Raw genomic sequence first — 13,877 nt, 5'->3', positions numbered from 1 at the left:
TTAGGTGTTTGTTGAGGCAGGACATTCTGTGGGAACACACGGTAGAGCAATGCTGCTACATTATGGTCTCAAAGAGCAGAGATGATGAGAAGGCTGAGTCAGCACTATTCCTTTCAATGGCATGCTCCCGGGAAGCTAACTTCCTTCTACCAGACCCTCCTTCCTAAAAGTCACACCACGCTCAGTGCTTCCAGACTGAATATCAAACCTTCAGTATTGCGCTGTTGAACTTCTGCTAGCATTTCAGAACCCAAACATCACTGAAAACCCCGTGTTTTTTAAAAGCCTGTGTACATGTATGGTTGTCTATTCCTATTCATGTTGGTATAGGTGTCCATCTACCTGATCTCCATCTCTGATTTCTTTGTACCTGTTGTGAAATCAGCTAGGGCTGCTATCACATATTGCCACAGATATGCATTCTTCCCAGTTCTGGAGGTTGGAAGCCTGTGTTTCAGCTGCTGGGAGATTTGCTTCCCATTTCACAGACACAATCTTCTGACTGTGAGGACACTTCGATTCAGGGCAGAGTTGGGGCAAGAGTTGCTTTGTGGCCTTTCTCCTTCTGGAAATGCCCGTACCTTTCGGTAAGCTTGTAAATGGAATTTTACTTGCATGAATAAGTTATTTATCATCATTGCCTTATGGTTGGGGCTAGAAAGGTGTTGGTCTCTGTGTGTATAAACAAAATGTAGAGTCATCCTGATTTAGTGTCGCACCTCAAATGGAGCTAACCTTTGTGTTGTAGTATGAAGCCACCCAAGACAAGCCATAGCCCGATGACTACAGCTCCATGTGATATGGACGCACTAAGAGTCCTCTCTCCATCTGCTTATACTTTTTTGGAAGAAACCCATAGTAAGTTCACAGCAGTAACTTTTTTTTTTACTACTTATTTATATGTAAATCAACATGTCAAGTTCTAATGGCTAGGGTACCTGGCCTTTTCTTAGGTCAAATGCAGCTCTCCCATCGGCTACAAATCATTAATAAATCTTAAGTATATTCGCAGATTCCACATGGCAGCCTGCAGTATATTCCTGCAAGAAAATATGTAGGGACAGTGCATTAAACCCAGTGTAGGGTGGGGTCTTTCTCTCCTGACTACTTGTTCCTCCGTTACTGCAAAGCCCCCTGCTCCCTCTGACCATCAAGGTTTTGAATGCCTTTACCAACTGCTTGTTATTTTCTCAAGCAGTTAAGGGATAGACGACAATGACTTGACAGTTTCTTGGACTTTGTTAGTGATTAGTTTGTCATCTCACTGATTTTTAAGAAATGCTATATGACTGAAATATAATTTTAGAGACGTTTGTTAAGTTGCAACAAAATCTCCTCCTCACTTCAAGCAATCAGGACTCATTCTTACTAGATTAATAGTCCTAGAATGTCTTTTTTGCATCGTGTTCCCTACGATGTAACTGCAATTTTCACGGGGCACAAAGAGAGACAAAGCCCAAGAATGAATGGTGCAGGTATCTAAGCTACTAAATTGTGAATAAAATCAGCAGATGATTGTCCCTGAGTTTTTAACATGCAGATTTGTGTTTGGAATTCACTGAATGATGGGGCAGTTTTTCTGACAAAAAATGCGGTATTCAGAATCTGTGTGCCTATAGAAATCCAACTGGCAGAACTGAGCTTATGGGTGGTACACTTTTCATTGGTGCATATATCAGCTCTCGGCGTCATTAGGTTTATATACATGGAGATGTTACGGTCTCTGGCATGCCTGAGAGTTGTCTCTGATGTTCTGGGTACCTTTCCACACTGCAGTGGTTGCTTTCTTGACAAGGTGCCACGGCTTCAGTGGATGGAGCAGCAGAGACTCACATTCTCACAGTTCTGGAATTTGGAACGCCTCAACTACTATGTTGCAGGGCTGGTTTCATCTGAGGTTTGCTCCTTCCTTTACAGAGGCTGGACAAGTCCTTAAAGAAAACGCCAGCAGCTGTAGGAAGATACAGCCAAGTGCTTTTCACAGAAGCAGCATGCATTTGCTTTTAGAGACCTACACTCAGGCAGGACAGGGTCCTGTGCCAGAGAATGGTTTAGAATGGACAATAGTGAGGTAAACTTAGTAATCTTAAGTTCTCAGGAAAAGGACAGTATACAATTTCAAGAAACGAATGGCGGCCTCTCAATAGAGACGTGCCTGGGTGTCTTTACTGTAGCTACATTTATGATTTTGTAGTCCCTAAGTTATATTACCCAAATGGTCTAATTTAGAACAAGATCTAGAGATTGAACAAGGCTTAAATTTGAAAGCTAAATACCAATTTTAAAACTTGGTTTACTTATTTCTCCCATCTAAAAGCATTTTTTCTTTTATGAATAAAACTGTGAGGCAGATTCATGGGGTGGGGTTTATATATGAGAAGGAAGGGCTGCTAGGTAAACCAGAAGGGAAAGCTTATTGAATATGAGCAAGCATGGTTCCTACGTTGGTTTTAGCATCCTCGATTGAGGTATCTTTAAGAAAACACACATCTTTGTTGGCAATTTTGTCATTGTTTGTTATGAAGCCTCTTTGACTTTGAGTCAGTGGGAGAGTCAAGGATATCTTTCCTTTCATATTTCCTTTCATTTTCTCCACCTTTCTGTGTTTCTTCACAATGATGTGCTGGTGAGCCATAACCATTGCCGTGCTATATGTCCTTTGTCAGGAGTATAAGTGGGGACATTTGTTTAATAAGGACTCACCCCCCCTCTTTGATACAGTTTTAATATACACATGTGCTCGTGTGTTTCCAATGGAATTTGATACATTCATTAGACTCTATATTTGAAAGGGTACGTTATCAGTCTGTATCTTATGACTGGTGCTGGACAAGTGGCAGCATCCATGTACACAACGAGATGCATTATTCTGCTTCTGCATTCACACCCACTATGAAGCCACATGCTGCTTGTAGAATAGAATTATTCAGGGCAAGACACAGGCTGAAAGCCACTGCTTCACATAGTTCATAGTCACTTAGAAAAAGGAATGGCCTGATCTCCCTACAGTTCCTTGGTCTAATTCTGTGTAAGCTATACTGATAGGCTTTCTGGGAGAGTGCTTGGGAGAAATGACAGAAAGGCCTTTAATGTCTTGCTTTGCTCCTCAGATTCATGGTCTTCACTTAACAGCAGGAACCGTTTCTGTATTTTTTAGCAATAAGGTATTTATCCTAACTATCCCAGGATATCTTCTATTTATCTCTTTCAATGCATACGACCTACACTTCAGATTCTGGCTCTTTATTTAATTTAATTAATTAATTTATTTTGGCATAAGGCAGATGTTATGAAGACAAAATAGCAAAACACTGTTTCTTTTGTTTGTTTCATTATTTTATGAACTACAATACCATGGCTCATCTGCTTCTCTGATTATCACAACCTATTGCATATTGTTCTTGGAAGAGATTTAAAGGACAAGAGCATTATTTTAGAAGCTGTAGTCAATAGCTTGATCCACATGACTGTGTGGCTCATACTGTGCTATGTAATGTTCATATCATTAATTAACCAATTATCTACAGAGCTCTTCCATCCTGGGCTGGATCCATGGGTGACCTAGCAGTAAACCTTTTACTGACAATATGAGTGTGTTTACTTTGCTGTCTTCATTTGCTTTCTAACACACCTAGTTCAGGTTTCTCTTTTACATGCTTTGATGAAGCCATATGAGGAGGATGTAAATTCTACCTTAAATGGCTTCCAGTATATTAGAGAATATAGGTGACTAACTAACTCTTCAGAAAGAAGGTGGACACTTGCTCCATGGCAGGGAGACGGACTTGGGTCAGGCTTTATATCTTTTCTCTTCTTACATGACCCAAATGGAATTGTACATCCACATACCCCATACAGTTTCCTGGAGCTATAGGCAAGCTCAGGTTGAAGAGGCAGCAAGCCAGCCATGAAGTTATTTGGGCTTCATGTGGTGAGACAGACTTATGGTGTCTGTCATCACATAATTTTGGATTTTATTTTTGTGGCTGCTAAGATTAACTTATGAGAAATTTTCCCTTGTTCAAGTTTGGATAGCTGTTAACAATATTAATAGCATGTCACATTTATTTATTGAGTTCTAGACTAAGATAATGAACATTATCTTTCAAGAAGGGTTCCAGGAAGTCACCAGAACCCTCTGCAGTGAAGTCCCACACCACTCTGTTCCAGCTCCCAGGGGAACATCCTGCAGGCGTCCCTTTTGCCACCTTCAGTCAGATACAAATCCCACCTGAAGAAGGCAATGTGCCTTCCACAGGCTGCTATCCCTCCTTTGCCAAATTTATAATGGAAACTCTGCACCTCAGGGCTCTCCCCCACTAGGCATGTTCTTTCCCTCTTTACCAAAGGCCATGTCTCCCCAATTTAAAATATTTTTGAAATGAAGCTTCTCTCTCATCATAAATTCCTTCCTACTGAACTTTTATTGACACATATATTCACCACTTGGCTGAATAGTGTTGTTCTCTGGCAGTGGTATGTAAGAAAGGGGCTGCTGAAAGCGTTCAGAAGGTGAAGGAGCTTGCCACAGAAACATGACAACTAGAGTTTGATCCTTGGGTTTGCTATGAAAATAGTGTCCTATGATCTCACATTCATGCCTTAGCTTACGCACCTTCCTCCACAACAACAATAATATATTTTTTAAAGAAAATAATACTTTGGAGAGTTCTTGTTAAGAAGAATGGAAGGTAGATTAAGAAAGATAGGAGAGGAAAGAGGAAAGAATATGGGCCAGGCAATTTGGAGGATACTGTGGAGATCGTTGGGTGGAGGTAACTAGCAAGAACCAGTTGAGGATTATTCTAATCAGGTTTCTCCTGCTGTGGTAAACACTATGACCAAAAGCACCATGGGGCGTTACTTTATCTGACAGTTTACGGTTCATCATGACTGAAAGCTAAGGTAGGAAATCAAGGCAAGAACTTGAAGCAAAACCCTGAAGGAATTCTGTCCTTTGGCTTCCTTCCCATGACTTGCTCAGTTTGATTTCTCATTTCTTGTAGCACCTAGATGACACAACTGCAAGTGAGTCGGGTTCTCCTATATAAATCCTCATTAAAAATGTCCTTTGGACACGCTGACAGGCCATGTTGATGGAGATAATTCTTCAGTTGAGGTTCCCTCTTCCAAAGTGACTCCACTTTGTCTTACGTTGGCAAAAACTAACCAGCACAAGGATAAAAATGTGGCTTTTATAGATGTCCTGACTGAGCTGCATACGTGCAATCAAACTGTAGCACGGAGAAAACATGAAGAATGCTGAGGCTATATATTTGCTTTGTGGCTTGTTAATATGAAGACAGTAAAATTGATCAGATGAAGAAATCCCAGGTCAAAGGTGGGAGAGGCTGATCACCTCAGGTACCATACCAAAGAAGGGAGGTGATAGAAGCCAGTCCTTCCTATTGGTGGCTCCAAATGTGAAAGTCTGAGACTTGACTCCAGTGAGTTGATACCAGTTACAGAGCAGATCAAGAGAATTATACACGAATACCCTGGGCATTTCTAAATCACCAAAGATGGAAATGATCATCCATCAGTGACATTCGGAGACGAGAGGAACTCTGTGCTTGAATGTGGGTTCCTGCTTACAGGTGGAAGCGGGCTTTGCTCTTATGCTGCTCAGTGACCTACAAGGAAAATGTGAATTTAAAGATATTTAAAAAGCACCCCAAGTTCAGGGCACTATGTTTCTTTCCCTTTCTTTCTCATTTTTCTTGTTCTTTGAATTTTTGAAACAGGGTCTTGTTTTGTGACCCAGAATAGCCTTTAACTCATAATATATCTCAACTGCCATGCAGTCTGACAACTGCCCTGGATTTGGATGATAAATTATGTGCTCTCCTTGATGCTATGGGTACATGATCAGGTCACAATGCCTAAGAACTCTACATAGAAAAGATTCCCCAGAGCTGAGCAGGCTGTGGCATGCATGCCCAATGTCATCCACTTGTCGTGCCCTTACTTGAGCTTTCTGAATTCTTGGCTTTCTGTGATTGGACTGAACACATGACTGACAAACATTTGGCAGCCACTTTGAGGTCATCATTTATCATCTCCTGGGACTCCTACATTTCTCTGGTTGGACCCTTCCCTTGGTTTACTCTTCCTTTGGAGTTTAGTTCTTTTAGGAAGTTCCTGAGACAGGTAAATAGATGGCAAATTTCAGGACGGTGTGCTTCTAGAAATGATTTTGTGTGGTTCTTCTCATTTGATTTATATTTAAAATGTTATCAGGACATTTACACATGCCAGAATAGCCCCCCACCACACCCCAAATCTCTGATTACTAGAGAGGGTTCCACGTTCTTTCATATAATAAAGACAGTAAAATACAGGGAATTACAACTTTATTGAATCATAGAACTGTCAGTATCCTACAGTGAGACTTGAGTAGAGGAAAAAAATCAATAATAGATGAAATAGTAGAAATTACTGCTCAGGACCACCTTTTAATATCTGTGTTTTTAACCCCCTGCAGTCTTTGAACAAGGATGCATTTACTGCTGGAGAAACAAAAGACATTGAACTTGTGACTATCAGGGGGAACTGCCCTGTTGAATCACACACCCATTTGCTTATGGCACCATGTTACAACACTAAGAACTCTAAAAGCAATGTGTAAACTAAAATAGCTGGACTCTGGGATTCTAGAGATTCTCTAGCCTCCACACTCAGTCTCCATAAATGTACTAAGATTATAGATGGTTGCTAATCTCTTAGTGACCAAACATAAGTCATTAGGCTTATGTGCCAAGTGCTAATATACACTGAGCAATCTCCTCAGCATCCAGGATGTCGTAAGGATTCTTACAAAACAAAAGCCCTCAGGAACACCCAGCTATCATTATGACCATCCAATTTATGCCTCTCTCAACAAATCAGGTCAGGCTTTAGAAAATAGAAGGAATTTTTTTATTTAATTTGACAACTTCTAAATACTACATAACCGAGTACTATCATATATTAAAAGCCCTGAGAATGTACTCCTAGCATTTCCTTGCCTATCTTATGATATCTAGAATGCCCTAATTTCTTAGCATGTGAAACAATAGGTAACATATTTATATGCATCTACAATGTGTATTTTACCATCTCAGGAGACCACTTCATCAATAAATAGGAAAGAACTATAAATGAGGTATCTGTGATGGCTATTCTTGGTTGACAGCTTGACTACACTTAAAATTAACTAAAATCCAAAAGGGCACACCTCTGGGGGGTTGCTTAATTTGAAGTGGGAAGATCTACTTCTAATCCAGATCTCTGACGTGGGAAGACACACCTTTAATCTGGGTCACATCTTCTGCTGGAACCCAATATAAGGGCACGCAAGAAGAAAGCTTTCGCTTTTGCCAGCATTTTTTCATCTCACTAGAAAGTCAGTTCCTTCAGTGACATTAGAGTCCAATTCTTCCAGATTCTGGCATATACTGAAGACTAGCTGAGACATACAATCCCTGTGGGCCTAAGAAGAACTGGATTCTTAGGTATTCAGTTCACACTTAACTATTGTAGGTTAAGGTGGAGTGCAGTCTGTAAGTCATTCTAATAAGTCATATATATCATTATATAAGTGCATTCTTGTAGAATATATCTTATATGATTCTATATGTCCTGTTTTTCTAGAGAACTCAAGAGTCTCTTTACTTGCTTTACTGCTAAATGCTATTCCTGTGTTGAGCCTTAATGTCTCTATGGATGGGCTGGGATAGGAAACACTGTTAAAAGTCACACATTTTTTTTTTTTTTGGTTCTTTTTTTCCGGAGCTGGGGACCGAACCCAGGGCCTTGCGCTTCCTAGGTAAGCGCTCTACCACTGAGCTAAATCCCCAGCCCGAAAGTCACATATTTTAATATTTGTTTTAATCAGTCACTACACTCTCCATTCTTGAATTAACCAATATCTTAATGTGAACATAAAGGTAGAAAGGACACTAATTCTATGATTGTTTTAGACTTTTACAAGTATCATTTCTCCAGGGTTTAGGAAAGCTTTTAGATGCAGCCCAGATTGGAAACATGTACCAAGCTCAGCATGTCAGATACTCCTGACCTTAATCCCTACCATCAACAAAACAGTTTTTAAAAGTAGGGACTGCAGAGATAGGTCTGTGCCTAAGAGTGCTTGCTGTTCTTAGGAGGGCGCAGGTCCAGTTTCCATTACCCATATGGGAACATGCAGCCTCCTATGACTCCAGTTCTAGGGGATCCAGTGCCCTCTTCCAGTCTCCTTGGGCTCCTGCACTCGTTTGGTGCAAATAAACCCAAACAAACTCACACATATACACACACATACAATTTTTTTTTCAGATGAAAATAAACAAAATAGAACTTTCCCAAAAGATGTAACAGACCCCATATACATTTGGATGCATATGCATGCCTATATACATTTGGATGCATATGCATGCCTATATACATTTGGATGCATATGATGCCTAATTATTCAGAACAGCTTTGTCTTTAGTCTTCATGGCAGACATGGGCTTACCGTGCTTTCCACGTGTCTCATAAGTGTGTCTGTGAGTAGCAGAAGAGTATCAGGTGGGAGTCAGAATTTCTCTGCCCTTGATTTTGAAGTGGCTCCTATTGTATTACTTAGAGGGCATATTTTTCTCTCACTTTTTCTCTAAACTTTCAGGAAGCTCAATTTCATCACTCTCTAACTTTAGCCCATCTTCATAAGATCTTCACACAAGCATGGAGAGTGTTTATGAAAAGAGCGCACTGCATGCTTCACGGCAGCTTTACCTGTGACAATAGCTTTAAATCACAGGCTTCTGTTTCCTTCCTGAGGGTGCCATTTCCCCTTTCTATTTCATGAAAGATTGCATTCTCTGAAACAGCCTCCATTTATTTTATGGGACCATCCACATCCTTTTTTTTCAATACACCATTATGTCTCATTTCATAATAGTATTAAAATTATTTATATAAATTTATTACTTATATATTTACTTTTTATCATGGGGTATGAATGGCACTCAGATTTATAAAATACACTTTGGAATGAAAGAGTACATTAATGCAGAGTATTGAGACTTAATGATGCCTCTATTGCTGGGCTGGGCTCTGGATAGGAAGCATTCTTCAAAGGCATACAGATTATTGTTTTAATCAGTCGTACACTCTCCATTCTTGAATTAACCAATAGGCTAGTGTGAAGATAAAGGTAGAAAAGACACTAATTTGGTATCAGATCTTTCCTCTTGATAGGCTCAAATTTTCAAAATAATTACCAGTTTTTCTTCTTGAAAATCTCTCATATTTTCACCAAGTAGAGTGTTGAGGTCATCACTGGAATTTTACTTTTCCTATTTGGTTGCTTCTGAGGACAGAAATACCCCATTTCCCTATACACTGTTGTGGGTACAGGGGTAGTTGGCTTCCTAAATTCAGTTATGAGGAAGACTCATGTCTGCAGGCTTAGATTTTTCAAAACCCACGTTAATAAGGGTTCTTAAGCACTTTAACCTCCCTTCTAGCCCACCACCCACCAGAGTTAGTGAAAAGCTTAATAGGGAAAAGGAGGATATGGACCTGTTGAGAAATAGTTCTTTAGGGGTGATTCCAATCTTTGTTGTCGGGATAACAGCAATTTAGTTCTCAGAAATCAGCAGTGGTAGCTTGATTCACTCACAAACACCATTCATGAATCAGCAATGGCAGTTCAATCCAGAAGAAACCGCATGGCTCTGCCAATTGACCGGAGTTCATGGAAGTGGCAAGTAACCACCTATCATGAGTAGTTCTTTGTTGTTTTTCTTTCTATGAAGTTAGTGAAGAAGGCAAGACAAACCAATGCCATCGACGCCACAGTGCCAGCATCAGCAAAGCCCAAGAAAGACCAGCAACGAATGACAAGATGATTCAATACCATAACATCAGACCACAGTCTGTTAGGTTGTACTTATATCTTTTCCAAATATCATGTGCTCTCTCAAGCATCCACTCTAGAAAAACATCACATGCCCCTTTTCCAGGCAGCTTCCAGAAAAACACTGCATGTTTGTTCTCAGCAAAATGTCCTCCCACATGTCTGCCTCAGCAAAACATCCTCTCCTAAGACAGTTTCCAGACAAACATCACATGACACAACAAAGTCTTAAATATTTTAATTTGGCATAGATCAGTATATATTGATAGAAATTTAAGGTTATTTAATTACATATTGATTATTTAACTATTTTATCTTGACAGAAATTTAAGTTGTTTTGTTTGGCTGTTGTTTAGTGATAGAAATTTAAGTTTGTTTTGACTATTTTTGATATTTTGTACACAAGCAACTTATTGAAAATGTGATGTAACATTCTAGATTCATGGTTCTCATAATTATTTCTATGTGCATAGATTATTAATGTTAGAGAAAAGGGCAATATTTTTAAGACAGAAAGGAGCATATTAAATGGAAATTTCTGGTTTCTTTAAGACTCAGTTGTGACTTGTGATGTTCTTCTTGAAGCTGTCTTGTGAGAGGGCATGTGATGTTTTGCTGAACACAGACGTTTGACAGGGCATGTGATGTTTAGAAAGAATATAATTAGAACCCCACAGACCACAAGAGGACACTCTTGGTGTTTCTTTGCCATTCAATGCTTCTCTGTTCTTCATTAGTCTTCTCTGGTCTTCACTTCATAGAGAGAAATGTGCTAAATAACTTCTCGTGGTATTCTGGCTGATTCTGGACAGCTCCACTGTGGTGGAGCCTAACTGCTTCTGCTGGACGATGCTGCTCCTACCATTCATGTTTGGTGTTTGCTATTGATCTGGACTGCTGGTATCCTGACAACGAAGAGTGGAATCAACCCTCATCAACTACTTACTTCTAAATAAGTCCACAACTCCCTTTTCCTATTAATCTTCTTTTTCCCTTACTTCTGGTTGGTGGGCTAGAAGGCAGGTTGAAACATTTAAGAACTCTAAATAAAGTGGGTTTGAAAAGTCTAAGCCTATAAATGTTTTCTTCAGGAAGTGATTATATCACTATGTAAACTCCTCAGAATAGGTTTTTGTTTCTTTTGTTTTGTTTTGTTTGTTTGGCAGTATTCAGGATTGAGGCTAGGGGCTCATGCATGCATTACCACTCAACTAGTGTCCCAATCTGAATGCAATGCCTCGATTTCTGTCACAGTTTTCTTCTGCTGATATCTGTTTTGTCAATGCTGAAGCTTTCTTCTCACCACTAGCAGCATAGTGAACTTTCTCCTTTCTTGATGGATATGCCATGTACATGTCGCATGTGTGTGTATGTGTGAGTGTGTCTTCGTCTATGTGTGTTGCATGCTGGGAATAAAGCCCGCGACTTTGACCATGATAGACAGATGTTCTATTATTGATCTTTATTGCCAGCACCTTCAAGTACACTTTAAGTGATGTTCTCATATTTCTTGGATTTTTGTTGTTGTTTTTCTCCTACTTTATTAGTTCTTTGAGAATTTTATACAATGTATTTTGATCACAGTCATTTCCACTTCTAAACTTTTCCAAGATCCACCTGAGTCACTATCTGCCTACTTTGTGCTCTCCTTTTCTTTTTAAAGGAACCTACTAAGTATTGTTTATGGTACCCAAATACTCTTAGATGTTTGAAATTCCAGTGGAAGTTGCTTGACTAACCAGGAGCTTCAGCATTAAAGAAAGCTGACTCCTGAGACTTCTTGCCCACCTCTGCTCTACATGCTGGGATTTTGTCTTGAGCTTGTGCAGTTCTTCTGTGTAATGGCACAATGGCTATGAATTCATGTGTGTAACTACCCTGCTGTGTGCAGGATACTCTGCTTCTTTGTGGTCAAGTACCACCTTTGGCTCTCATAATCTTTCTGCTCTACCCCCTCTCAATGATCCCTGAGCCTTAAGAGGAAGGAGGTATGACATAGATGTCCCAAGTAGGAAGGAACATTCTACTGTCCCTTTTTGTCTACACAGTAGCTAGTTTTGGGTCTTTTTGTTAATTGCCATCTACTGTAAAAATAAAATAGAGTAAAACTAACAAACAAAACCCAAAGGTTTCTCTGATGAGGGTCAAGAGGTATACTAATCTATGGGTATACTAGTAAGTCATTAGAAGTTAGTTTAACATTATGTCTATTTAGCAGAGTAGTAGTGATAGGTTTTCTCCTAGGGCCAATGACTTATCTAGTCACACTGTATTTATTAGACAATGATGCCAAATATGGGCTTCAACTTTGGAGAGGACAGGAAATCTCATCAGAAATTGGTTGGTTATTTAATGGCCTATGTGATACTACTGCACCAGTGGGCATGTGTTGGCCATTATTGTAACTCACAGGGTTCACAGCTGGGTAACACTGATTATTACCAGCATTACTCTCCTTTGGTGGCATGGAGGGATATAGCACTTTCCAGTATTAGGAAAACCAGCCAGTAGGAATGAAGTTTCCATACAAGTCCCAGCTTGATTTCTCCACGTTCTATTACTCAACCCAACATTCTTTAATGATAATAATCCTTGAGAAACTAGAAGTACATGGGATATATCTCAGCATAATAAAGACAATATATATTAAGCCTCAGTCTACATCTTGCTAAATGGAAAAAAAAACTTCAAGCATTTTCACAAAAATCAGTAATAGGACAAGGATGTCCACTCTCCCACTTCCTGTTCAGATAATAATTGAAGTCTTAGATGGTCAATGAAATGAATTAAGGTTATACAAGTAGGAAGGAGTCAAAGTATCCTTATTTGAAGATGATACAGTCCTATAAACAAAGAGCCTAATGACTACACCAGAAATATCCTATAGCTGAAAAACACATTCAACAAGCTAGTAGCTCCTAGTTAAAGGTTACTTTCTGTGATGAAGCACCCTGACAATAAGCATCTCAGGGAAGAAAGGGCTCATTTAATCTGACACCAGGGAAGTAGGGCAGGAACTTAAGGCGGGACCCTGGGTGTAGAACTTACACAGAGGCCATGGAAGTATGCTTCTCACTGGGCTACTCTTTCTGGCTGCTTAGTCTGTTTTTCCACAAAAGTTAGGACCTTATGCCCAGGGTTACCTTGCTCCATATAGGCTAGGCTCACTCCTTAATAAGAAAATTCCCCATAGACAATCTGGATGGAGGTATTTTTCTCAGTTGAGATTCCTCCTGTAGATAATTCTAACTTGTGTGAAGTTGACAAAAACAAGTCACACAAGGAAGCTCTATATCAAACACACAAAAACCATCAGTCTTTCTACATACAAACAAGAAGCATCATTAGAAATAATCAGGAAATAATAGCAAAACCACAACAGAGTCAAAGTTATCTTGTAAAAATCTAATCAAGGAAGTAAAATACTTGTTCAATGAAAAGTTTAAGACAATGAAAAAGTTGGAGATATCTAAAAATCGACAGAGCTCTCATTGCTCATGGATTGGTAGAATTAGTATTGTAAAAATGGCCATTCTACCAAATGCCACTCACAGTTTGCTGTTATTAGAAACATCCATGCCTTTTATGTGCTTGCATTCTAGCTTGTAAGATCCCATTCATCTACATGGAGCTCCAGTTCTTCTCCTGGATGAACCAACCCAATGCCAGCAACATTGGAGTGTTTTGAGTTCTAACACTTACATTGATTTATTCATAGAGGTTCCATATTTATAACTTTTCTATGTTTCTGGATATTGCTTTCTTTTTCTATAAGGTCCCTAAAATATCATTCATAACTAGTATAATAAATACCCTGTCTTGTGTTTATAAAGTCTGCACCATGCCTATGTCTGTGCTTTTCTTAACATTGCTCTTTGAGATATATTTTTGTTTTTCTCATGTATTATGAGGTCAAAAATCAAACGAGCTTTTTTTCAGCTACCAGAAACTCAAGACAGTATATCTATAGTATATAGTACATAGTATATAGTAT

The 13,877-nt window shown here is 39.3% G+C and overlaps 1 long non-coding RNA gene across 1 annotated transcript in view; it reads left to right on the top strand.

Moving 5' to 3' along the window:
• Nucleotides 1-13,877, top strand: part of LOC120103519 (uncharacterized) — a 22,615-nt gene extending 8,738 nt beyond the window's left edge. The window contains exons 2-3 of the long non-coding RNA XR_005505845.2: nt 749-6,150; nt 10,645-13,877. This is a non-coding gene — a long non-coding RNA (uncharacterized LOC120103519). The remainder of the gene's footprint in view (nt 1-748; nt 6,151-10,644) is intronic.

Source organism: Rattus norvegicus, chromosome 6 (genome assembly GCF_036323735.1).
Source record: "Rattus norvegicus strain BN/NHsdMcwi chromosome 6, GRCr8, whole genome shotgun sequence".
NCBI lineage: Eukaryota > Metazoa > Chordata > Mammalia > Rodentia > Muridae > Rattus > Rattus norvegicus.
The sequence above is the reverse complement of the archived record's forward strand: the minus strand, read 5'-3'. Positions and strand labels throughout refer to the sequence as shown.